Source organism: Eriocheir sinensis, chromosome 69 (assembly GCF_024679095.1).
Source record: "Eriocheir sinensis breed Jianghai 21 chromosome 69, ASM2467909v1, whole genome shotgun sequence".
NCBI classification, from domain to species: Eukaryota; Metazoa; Arthropoda; class Malacostraca; order Decapoda; family Varunidae; genus Eriocheir; species Eriocheir sinensis.
Window position 1 is genome coordinate 3,071,567 of NC_066577.1, and position 12,496 is coordinate 3,084,062.

Genomic DNA, 12,496 nt, shown 5'->3' on the forward strand with positions numbered 1-12,496 from the left:
CTTTCCCCATCGCTTTTCAACACTTGCATGAACTTGGCACTTGGCAGAGTTGTGAACTAGTCATTGTGGAGCATCCATTGGCAATACCAGGGTCACTAACCTCATTTTTACCAATGATGCAGTAATCCTGGCGGAGTCGCTGGAGACGAAGCCCTTAGGATTTAAGGTCTCCTGGGCCAAGACCAAGGTTTGGAGGCTTGCTAGATGAAACAGTGCAGTTTATACATACGTGTGGCGAAGACACTGATGTCTCGGGAATTTACACATACCTTAGTAGTTGGTAGCGTAGTTCATAATAACGGCGAATCTCGCTAGGAAGTCTTACGGGGGATTGGTTTGGCCCACGGTGTTATGGACTCGCTCAGCACGAGTATATGGCGTTGGCGATACCTGTGTAGAAGGACAAAGACCCGGATCTTCAAGTCCCTTGTACTCCCTGTATTACTCTATGGCTGTGAGACATGAACACTAAATGGGAACTTGGAGAGGCGGATTGATGCCTTTGGTAATAAATGTCTACGCAGAATCATGGGACATCACTGGGATGACTTTGTGTCAAACCGGCGACTACTCAGACTGATTCAGTATATATTACCTGTATAGTCCGTCAACGGCAACTCCGGCTATACAGGCACGCGGCACGTTACCCAGAAGCCGGCCCTGCTTATAAGAGACAATCCTGAGTGGAGGAGTGGAGTTCGTGGCTTGAGCATGTCAACATGTTCTTTTGTGAGGTACTCAGGATGGGAAGGGGGCCTGCATGGAGACTCGCACGGGGAAACCCCGGACTTGGCGTAGTAGGGTGGATGAGGCGACGTGCCCTCCGGCGTATGCCCCCATTGATTATTTTTACAGCAAGGGAGGCAGCTCAAGGACAAACCAAAAAAAGTCCGCTAGGAACTGCTCCAATAACAGTAACAAGAATAAGAGGTCGAGTCGAAGGCAGAAGAAAGTATACAGAGAAAGGAAGGCTGTTCCAGAGTTTACAAGGGGAAGTGATAAAAAAGATGAAGATGCTGGTTTACTTATGCATAAGGGATTTGGACAATATAGGGATGAGCTTGAGTAGAAAGTTGAGTGCAGCGTGGCCACGGGAGGGGGGGGCGGCATGCAGTTAGCAAGTTCAGAAGAGCAGTCAGCAGATTGACTGATTGATTGATAGATTTCATAGAATTTGGGGGCATTTCAAGGGGGTAGTTTTATAACCTTCGTGGTAGTTTGACCTTTCTTTTGTATCATGAACCTAAAGAAACATATTTGAAAAGGACCCGACTGATCTTCTTTTTGACCTTTGGGAATAGTTTATTTGAGCGGCGGAAACGTCTAGTACCGACCTTTTTCTCCTCACGTGTGTGTGTGTGTGTGTGTGTGTGTGTGTGTACAGCTCACCTAAAGAGTTGGACACGGGATAGTGACGGAATGGCGGTGTGGTGGTGTTTTATACTCTCCAGCGAGGGGAGAGGTGGGAGAGTCCGGCCGGGTTGGGGGGACATGTAGGAAGTTTGGAGCAATTAAGCGTTCTATTATGACTCATCAGAAACGAGTACAATGTGATGGATTAGTTCCGCTTTGCTCGGAGGAGATGGCGAGGCGGTGGTTCTCTGTGGTTTTACTTGCATCTCTCACTCGTATTATCAAACGTCCGGGGCTAAGCCTATATACACCAAGTCAAGTCATACGCAGGTTTGTGGGAGGAGACATGGCCGAGGCGTGGTTTATGCGTGACACTGCTTGGAGCCAAACTAGAGAATGTAAAAACAGGGATTTAGAGAAAACGAGGAAAGGCGGACTAATTTAAATCAATCACTTCAACATGACCTCCCTCACACCCCACACCGCCGTTTGTAGTCATTGAAATTACAGTCGCGCAATAGCACAATAAAAAGACATATTTCTTCGTCAGTGGCTTGCCTGAACGCGCTGTGAAAGGAGGCGAGAATGCACATCCAGAGTGCACATACGGTCCCAACTTTAGTCACCCCTGAACTGGCGTTTTTTTTTTTTTTTTTTTTGCTCCAAGTGACGTCATCCCGCTGTTCCGCCCCAAAACCGCCTCCTGCGCGTACGCTCCCAGTTTTGAAGCAGAGTGACTTGACTTGGTATATATAGACTTAGGTCCGGGGCTCTTGTTACGAGCGTTTTTCAGGGCCAGAGATCGAGGTGCTAAGTTGGGTTGTCACGAGTGTTTGTTCCGTTCATGGCGCTGAAGCTTTGTAATCTGGAGTAGGTAGGAAGACACCTACCGAACGGGCGCAAGCCACTCCCGGTGAGGTATATATGGGAGGTGAGAAGGGAGCTGAAGCCCTCCAAAGACCCTTCCCATGTCCTCACTAACCGTTTCCCTATTGTCTCACCAACACCGGAGAGTAGTTCAGCATGCTCTCTAAAGACAGATCCTCTCTTTATCCACACCACACTACATTCACATAACATAATATACACCTTTTTCCAAAATTCAAAATTCAAAATGGCTCAATTAAGCAATGCCTCGGAGTCCCCGCCTGGGGGGGGGACCACAAATTCCCCCAGGGAGGACTCCCCTTCTGGCTGCCGACCCGAGAGGTGTCTTGATAACTCCTCGAACCTCTTTCTTCTCAATTTCTGCAGCATTCGCGGTCTTCGCTCTAATTTTCATTCTGTGGAACATCATCTCTCCTCCTCTAAACCTCACCTTCTCTTCCTTACCGAAACACAGGTTTCTGAGGCTACTGACAGCAATCTCTACTCTGTTCCCTCCTACTATCTCTATCCTAAATTTCAATCCAAAGCTGGATGTTGCGCCTACGTGCGCAACGACATCACTTGCTCTCGTGCCCACGACCTTGACTCTTCTGAATTTTCCACCATCTGGTTAAGGCTTCACTGTCATTCTATTACTAAATACATCTGTGCTGTTTATCTCTCACCTAACTCTACCAACTATGTAAAATTCTTTGACTATTTGAATTCTAAAGTGGAGCACATCTTGACCCACTCTCCCTTCGCTGAAATCTCCATCCTAGGAGATTTCAATGTTCACCACCAGCTTTGGCTTTCATCCTCTTTCACTGACCATCCTGGTGAACAAGCCTACAACTTTGCTATCCTCAACGACCTAGAGCAGTTGGTCCAGCACCCTACACGTATTCCTGACCGTCTTGGAGATCGGCCCAACATTCTAGACCTCTTCCTTACCTCAAACCCTTCTGCTTATTCTGTCAAACTGTTCTCTCCGTTGGGCTCCTCCGATCACAATCTTATTTCTGCATCCTGTCCTATCGCTCCTGTACATCCTCTGGACCCACCGAAGAGGCGATGCTTCTGGCATTTTGCTTCAGCTCGGTGGGACGACCTGAGGATGTACTTTTCCGATTTCCCGTGGAATGATTATTGCTTCCATGATAGAGACCCCTCTGTGTGTGCTCAGCGCATCACAGAGGTGATTGTCTCTGGAATGTAGGCATACATTCCTCGTTCTTTCTCTACTCCTCACGCTAAAAAGCCTTGGTTTAATCACGCTTGTTCTCGTGCTGTCAAAGATAGAGAGGTAGCTCACAAAAGATACCAGATCCTTCAAACTAATGCTAATTATGAACTTTACATTTCTGCCCGAAATCGTGCCAAATCTATTCTCCGACTAACCAAAAAATTCTTTCATTAATAGAAAATGTCAAAACCTTGCTTTCTCTAACTCTTCCCGTGACTTCTGGCATCTAGCCAAAAACATCTCCTCCAACTTCACTTCTTCATCTTTCCCTCCACTCCTCAGTCCTGACGGCAACACTGCCGTCTCATCTATCTCTAAGGCTGAACTCTTCTCTCAAACTTTTTCTAAAAACTCCACTGTGGACGATTCTGGGCATATTCCTCCTACTCATCCCCCCTCTGACTCCTTTATGCCTGTTATAAAGATTCTTCAAAATGATGTTTTCTATGCCCTCTCTGGCCTCAATCCTCAGAAGGCTTATGGACCTGATGGAGTGCCTCCTATTGTCCTTAAAACTGTGCCTCCGTGCTGTCACCCTGCCTGGTCAAACTCTTTCGCCTCTGCCTGTCAACATCTACCTTTCCTTCTTGCTGGAAGTATGCCTTCACACAGCCTGTACCTAAGAAGGTTGACCGCTCCAATCCCTCAAACTACCGTCCTATTGCTTTACTTTCTTGTCTATCTAAAGCTTTTGAATCAATCCTTAACCGGAAGATTCAAAAGCACCTTTCCACTTCTGACCTTCTATCTGATCGCCAGTATGGGTTCCGCAAGGGGCGTTCTACTGGTGATCTCCTAGCCTTCTTAACTGACTCTTGGTCATCCTCTCTTAGCCGTTTCGGTGAAACTTTTGCTATTGCGCTGGACATATCAAAAGCTTTTGATAGGGTCTGGCACAAATCTTTGCTTTCTAAACTACCCTCCTACGGTTTCTATCCTTCTCTCTGTACCTTTATCTCCAGTTTCCTTTCTGACCGTTCTATTTCTGCCGTGGTAGACGGTCACTGTTCTTCCCTAAATCTATTAACAGTGGTGTCCCACAGGGTTCTGTCCTATCTCCACTCTTTTCTGTTGTTCATTGATGATCTTCTTTCCAAAACGAACTGTCCTATCCATTCCTACGCCGATGATTCCACTCTGCATTATTCAACTTCTTTTAATAGAAGACCCAATTTAACGACTCAAGGCTGGAGGCTGCAGAACGCTTAGCCTCAGACCTTACTATTATTTCCGATTGGGGCAAGAAGAACCTGGTGTCCTTCAACGCCTCAAAACACAGTTTCTCCACCTATCCACTCGACACAATCTTCCAAACAACTATCCCCTATTCTTTGACAACACCCAGCTATCACCTTCCTCAACACTAAACATCCTCGGTCTATCCTTAACTCAAAATCTCAACTGGAAACTTCATATCTCATCTCTTACTAAATCAGCTTCCTCGAGGCTGGGCGTTCTGTACCGTCTCCGCCAGTTCTTCTCCCCTGCACAGTTGCTGTCCATATACAGGGGCCTTGTCCGCCCTCGTATGGAGTATGCATCTCATGTGTGGGGCTCCACTCACACAGCTCTTCTGGACAGAGTGGAGGCAAAGGCTCTTCGTCTCATCAGCTCTCCTCCTCATACTGATAGTCTTCTACCTCTTAAATTCCGCCGCAATGTTGCCTCTCTTTCTATCTTCTATCGATATTTCCACGCTGACTGCTCTTCTGAACTTGCTAACTGCATGCCTCCCCCCCTCCCGCGGCCCCGCTGCACTCGACTTTCTATTCATGCTCATCCCTATACTGTCCAAACCCCTTATGCAAGAGTTAACCAGCATCTTCACTCTTTCATCCCTCACGCTGGTAAACTCTGGAACAATCTTCCTTCATCTGTATTTCCTCCTGCCTACGACTTGAACTCTTTCAAGAGGAGGGTATCAGGACACCTCTCCTCCCGAAACTGACTTATCTTTCGGCCACCTCTTTGGATTCTTTTTAGGAGCAGCGAGTAGCGGGCTTTTTTTTTTTATTAATGTTTACTTTTTTGTGCCCTTGAGCTGTCTCCTCTGCTGTAAAAAAAAAAAAAAAAAAAAAAAAAAACTTCCGCCAGGCTAAGAAAACCGCCCATGGGAACCCCGACAACTTCTGCGAGAGCCTTTTGAAATATGTGGACTAAGGTCGATATTGTTAGACGCTCCCTTCTCTTGCATCCATCATTTCTAAAAGCAAAATAAGAGGTCAAACGCGTCTCCATGGGTGTTTCTTTACGTTCACGGTACAGAGGAAGGGTCAGACTACCACCAGGGTCATAAAAAACTACCCCTGGAAATGCCCGCAAATCCCACGAAAGCCTTGTTAAATGTATGTACTTGGGCGCCGGAATGAATATGAACCTAAGGCTTGGAAGAGTTTGATAATATAGACCTTTATTATTTATTTTTTCTTCAGGGTTATGTTAGTGGCCGTTGAGTGTGTGTGTGTGTGTGTGCGTGTGTGGGGGGGGGGGGCGGGGGGAGTGAATGTGTGTGTGTGTTGGCTCGCTAGCTCTGCGTTGATGTGTAGTACCGTTGTTGTTAGTGGGTTTTTTTATACATATGTCGATTTTTCTTTTTTTCATTTCTCGGTAAGATGTATTTTTGATTGACAGTTCATTGTTGCAAGTAAACAGCAAAGGAGAAGGGAGGAGCATGCCATCCCAACCCCCAGGCAGTACAGAGTGTGATTATACAACTAAGGATACATGCGTAAGTAGCACCAGGAAACTAAAAAGATACAATGGTAGTGGACAAGTGCTAAAAAAATAAAGGCCTTGATTTAGTTAAGGAAGCAGACATAAGGGACTGGACATATGAACTACAATCTAGGGGCAAATGCAGGATACTCACTTATCACAGCTGAAAGAACATTATTGTTAATGAACCAGCCCACCAGCTCAGGCAGGTCCCAGTGGCCCTGTGGGCGGTAGGCACTAACAGCCATAGCTGGGCACGATAACAGAAAACCTTATTCCCGATAACCGATAACTGATAATGGGAAACCTTATCGGCGATAACCGATATTCGTTAACTGGAAACACAAATATAGGCGATAACCGATAACCGATAATCGATACCCGACATTAATCCACAATTCCGATAGCGATAAGTCCGATAGGCGAAAATGATACTATATTATTTCCAATAAAAAAACATAGATGAATTCAAATTTTCATTACTTGTATTTGAGAAAACTTACAAAACCTGAAAACCACAAGTTGACACGTACCTATGGACGGTAATACTAGAAACGCCTGAACCGTGTTGTGTTATTTGGCGTCCCCACCGTCAAATGTTGGCGCTTTTGTTTACAAACACTGGTCTCTAGTGAACTGTGCATGCTCAGACCAGCAAGCGTAGACCTGTACAGTCTCACAAAGCTTTTTAACCGTAATTAAGAGTTGCTGGAAGGCTGAATCAGACATACAGTACCACTTCCACCATCCCCGCTGTTTCTAGAACGACACTCTGTGCGAGTTGTATTTATATGTACAGAGTGCCATTTTAGAAACAGCGAGGATGGTGGTACTGTATGTCTTAATGTGTTAAAAAGCTTTGTCAGACTCTTCAGGGCTACACTTACTGGTCTGAACATGCGTAGTTCACGAGAGACCAGTATTTGTAAACAAAAGCGCCAACATTTGACGATGGGACACCAAATAACACAACACCGGGTGCCTTCAATACCATGTCATGCTCACAAACGAATATGGAATATCAAATTTGAGGCAGTGAATAATAATTTTGGGGGCCAAAGTTAAATGATTTTTCTTTTTGATATATTGATTTTTGAGTCTTACATAAAAAAAAATAACCTAGTGTTTTAATGGTGATGATCAAAGTATGAAATATCTTCACCGAAGATATTTCATACCCCGAAGTTTTTTCATACAACACCGGGCGCCCGGGCCACGTGTAGGGAGGAGACAACTTTTTTTTTCTGAGTCGGAAAAAAGTTGCGATTATCGCCAGTTTGGTTACAAAAGTAACGAAGATACCGATATATATTTAAATAAGTAGCGGATGGCCGATAACCCGATTTTGTTATCAGCGATAAAGTATCGCGATAACTTATCGCGATAATGCCCAGCTATGGTAATAGCAGAACTGAAGTTTATCTTTTTTGACGAAGTTCATTGGATTCTACTTATGGGAATTTAGATATTGTGGATTTAAATACATGATTGAGTTGTTTCTGTAATTCTTATAAATTTTTTTCTTTGGCAAGGCGAACTTCAAGGCGTCATTTTTATTTTTATTTCTTAGAAGTTGCTTGGATTTTCATGGACTGTTTTGTGATCATGCTGGTGATATTTTTACCTGACTTCTGCATCTTGAACGGGAAAATCACCCATGAAAGTCCGATTGATCTTCTCTGTGGACTTGAAAAACAGTCATAATGGGAGCCCGATAAGAATACGGCCCCTTTAGTGAAACCAGATTGGCGAGTCCGTTTTGGCGTTGGCTCCCGCTGGTCCTTTCCTTCCCTCTGCTCTGCACACAGTCCCAACACCTGTCTCTTCCTCTCATATGTTACCTATAGCTTTGTTGCTGTCCCAAATAATTTACAGAATTAAGAAAGAGAAATGTGTAACATAACTTGGTAATAACATTACTGTGACTGCTGATAATAACCGCCGAGTGGCTTAAAACTACCCACATGCTGTCCTGAAGACCACCCATCAACCCGGACTCTAGAGGAAGCCGTCCAAGCGAATCAAGTACGAGTTCCGGGGGGCAGCATGAGCCAATGCAAGATGGCGCCACTATAAAACACTCGCCTGCGCCAGAACGGGCTGGGCCGACCATCAGGCCCCACCTGGAAGAAGCCTTGGGCCGACCATCAGGCCCCACCGGGAAGATGCCTAATAGGCGCAATAGGCAACAACGTAAAAAAGAAAAAAAAAAAAAAACGTGAAAGGGGGAAGGGGTGGGCTGATATATAATATGGGCGCCATACCATACCATATTATATATATATCTTTTTCAGGGTAGGATCTGTTACTGGATTTGAATTCACCGAATCTATCTGGCGCTGCTTGACGCGCATTTTTTTTCTTTACAAATACAAATACGATAATGTTCGCAATTTCTTTTATTTGTTTTGTATGTTTATTATTTCTTTTATTATTATTATTATTATTATTATTATTATTATTATTATTATTATTATTATTATTATTATTATTATTATTATTATTAATAGTAGTAGTAGTAGTAGTAGTAGTAGTAGTAGGTAATAGTAATTGTAGTAGTAGTAGTAGTAGTATTGTTATTATTATTATCATTATGATTAATAGGCCAGTAGTAGTGTTCACAGGAATGATACTTCCCCCCCCAGATCTCAGTGAATCTTTGAAAGGGCGCAGTTTATGTCCTAAGGGGGGGCCTCAAACCATCGTATATGAACCGCAAACAGAAGATTAATTTGCAGCTATAATATACCATACAAGGACACTAAGAAACAACTTCTATATCAAACAGTATAGTCTGATCATATGCGAACGATCTATAGCCTTTCAGATACTCATATTTCATCTCATTCAGGTATATAAAGTGACATACGACTCTGCAAGTGTCTATACATTAGGAATTTTGATGTGTTGCATGTATCAATAACATGGGTTGCCTAATATTCGAAATAGCCTAGCTTCGCCTTCAACAGTTATTATTTACTATTTCATGTGTTTTTTTCCATTATTAATCGTTATTTTTTTTTTTTTTTTTTACAACAAAGGAGGCAGCTCAAGGGCACACACAAAAAAGAAAACAATAATAAAAAAAGCCCGCTACTCGCTGCTCCTAAAAAAGAAACAAAAGAGGTGGCCGAAAGCAAGATCAAATACGGGAGGAGAGGTGTCCTGATACCCTCCTCTTGAAAGAGTTAAGTCGTAGGCAGGATGAAATACAGATGAAGGAAGATTGTTCCAGAGTTTACCAGCGTGAGGGATGAAAGAGTGAAGATGCTGGTTAACTCTTGCATAAGGGGTTTGGACAGTATAGGGATGAGCATGAGTAGAAAGTCGAGTGCAGCGGGGCCGCGGGAGGGGGGGAGGCATGCAGTTAGCAAGTTCAGAAGAGCAGTCAGCGTGGAAATATCGATAGAAGATAGAAAGAGAGGCAACATTGCGGCGGAATTTAAGAGGTAGAAGACTATCAGTATGAGGAGGAGAGCTGATGAGACGAAGAGCCTTAGCCTCCACTCTGTCCAGAAGAGCTGTGTGAGTGGAGCCCCCCCACACATGAGATGCATACTCCATACGAGGGCGGACAAGGCCCCTGTATATGGACAGCAACTGTGCAGGGGAGAAGAACTGGCGGAGACGGTACAGAACGCCCAGCCTCGAGGAAGCTGATTTAGTAAGAGATTAGATATGAAGTTTCCAGTTGAGATTTTGAGTTAAGGATAGACCGAGGATGTTTAGTGTTGAGGAAGGTGATAGCTGGGTGTTGTCAAAGAATAGGGGATAGTTGTTTGGAAGATTGTGTCGAGTGGATAGGTGGAGAAACTGTGTTTTAGAGGCGTTGAAGGACACCAGGTTCTTCTTGCCCCAATCGGAAATAATAGTAAGGTCTGAGGCTAAGCGTTCTGCAGCCTCCAGCCTTGAGTCGTTAAGTTCCTGTAGGGTGGGTCTTCTATTAAAAGAAGTTGAGTAATGCAGAGTGGAATCATCGGCGTTAGAATGGATAGGACAGTTCGTTTTGGAAAGAAGATTGGAGAGTGGGAGATGGGACAGAGCCCTGTGGGACACCACTGTTGATAGGTTTAGGGGTAGAACCGTGACTGTCTACTAAAGCAGTGATAGATCGGTCAGAGAGGAAACTGGAGATAAAGGTACAGAGAGAGGATAGAAACCATATGAGGGTAGTTTGGAAAGCAAAGATTTGTGCTGGACCCTATCAAAGGCTTATGATATGTCTAGCGCAACAGCAAGTTTCACCGAAACGGCTAAGAGAGGATGACCAAAAGTCAGTTAAGAAGGTTAGGAGATCAACAGTAGACCGACCCTTGCGGAACCCATACTGGCGATCAGATAGAAGGTCAGAAGTGGAAAGGTGCTTTTGAATCTTCCGGTTAAGGATTGATTCAAAAGCTTTAGATAGACATGAAAGTAAAGCTATAGGACGGTAGTTTGAGGGATTGGAGCGGTCACCCTTCTTAAGCACAGGCTGTATAAAGGCATACTTCCAGCAAGAAGGAAAGGTAGATGTTGACAGGCAGAGGCGAAAGAGTTTGACCAGGCAGGGTGACAGCACGGAGGCACAGTTTTTAAGGACAATAGGAGGCACTCCATCAGGTCCATAAGCCTTCTGAGGATTGAGGCCAGAGAGGGCATAGAAAACATCATTTTGAAGAATCTTTATAACAGGCATAAAGGAGTCAGAGGGGGGATGAGTAGGAGGAATATGCCCAGAATCGTCCAGAGTGGAGTTTTTAGAAAAAGTTTGAGAGAAGAGTTCAGCCTTAGAGATAGATGAGACGGCAGTGTTGCCGTCAGGACTGAGGAGTGGAGGGAAAGATGAAGAAGTGAAGTTGGAGGAGATGTTTTTGGCTAGATGCCAGAAGTCACGGGAAGAGTTAGAGAAAGCAAGGTTTAGGCATTTTCTATTAATGAAAGAGTTTTTGGGTAGTCGGAGAATAGATTTGGCACGATTTCGGGTAGAAATGTAAATAATAAGATACCCTTTATTTGCATTTGCAGAGCCAGATGTCTTAACTGAAATGAGCTATCAATCAAAGAATTTGAAAAACCAAAGATCATTCGAGAATTTGAGCTACGAAGGTTCCCGCCTGCTGGCTGGTGTCTCTGTGCTTTGAAGGCGCTTGCTGTTGTTGTAAACAAGACAAACATACTCGCTGCAACTATAATATAACTTTCCAATTAAGGAAAATATTTTGTCAGGTTGTTTTAACTCAACCACAACTATTTGCCACGCCAAATTTGGAAAATATACATAATTTTCCTCGAAGGTAAAAGGGAAGATGCGGTTAGACCTTGCCTTCCCTTCGTCTCCCGCAGACCTTGGTTCCAAAACTGCTAGCTGTCATTCTAGGTACGCATCGTCCTTCCCTCTTGGTACGGGTCCAAGTGTGAGGTCAAGGTCCAGGTGCGAGTCTTAATTACCGCGGTTGCCGTCCAGCCACCTGGACGCACACTGGACGACTGCCGGTAGCCGTTCGATCGCATGCATGACCAAGTGCTCGGGAAGCGGTTGGCGTGAATCGCAGCATTTTGGGGTCCCGGGTGGTGGTTGACAGGTCGTACGTAAAGTCAACCGTTTTTCATTTTCTTAATTCTGTGGAATCTATGAACTCGAGCCTTAATATAGAAATAAATATGCACAGAATATATCAGGGTGCGTGCACGGAGAACATTGCTTTTCTCGCGCGAGCATCACCTACCAGCGCCAGAAGCCAGCGCGAGTCCGAACAGGTCGATCGGCTTTGGTTACTGGCCCGAGAAAACCAGCGTTCTCTGTGCATGCACCCTAAAGTTTTCTTATAAGCAGAAAGCGGACGAGAGAGAGAGAGAGAGAGAGAGAGAGAGAGAGAGAGAGAGAGAGAGAGAGAGAGAGAGAGAGAGAGAGAAAAGGCGAGGCCTGTATACACATCGAATCTAGGCTATAAACAAATAATTTGAGACAGATGTGGCAGAGTGGTAGGGAGGGAGACCCCGGTAGCCAACGGCAAACCGATTTGGCAGAACTGGTTTTACTATATATATAGTTTGACGAAGTTTCTGCTCTACTCACAGGAGCGTCCTTATAACCGATTTTTTTACCTTTAGAAATCATTGGTGTAACAGAAGAAAGCTTTTAAGAATACCGACCTGAAGTCCATAGTATCAAGTATTTGGGCGCCCATGCCCACATGTCTGACAAGGCTTTCGTAGGCGTTTGAGGCATTTCCAGGGGTAGTTTAATGACCCTGGTGGTAGTTTGACCCTTCTACCATGAACATGAAAAGACACACAAGACAACCCGATTAATCTCATGTTCGGAACTTGGAA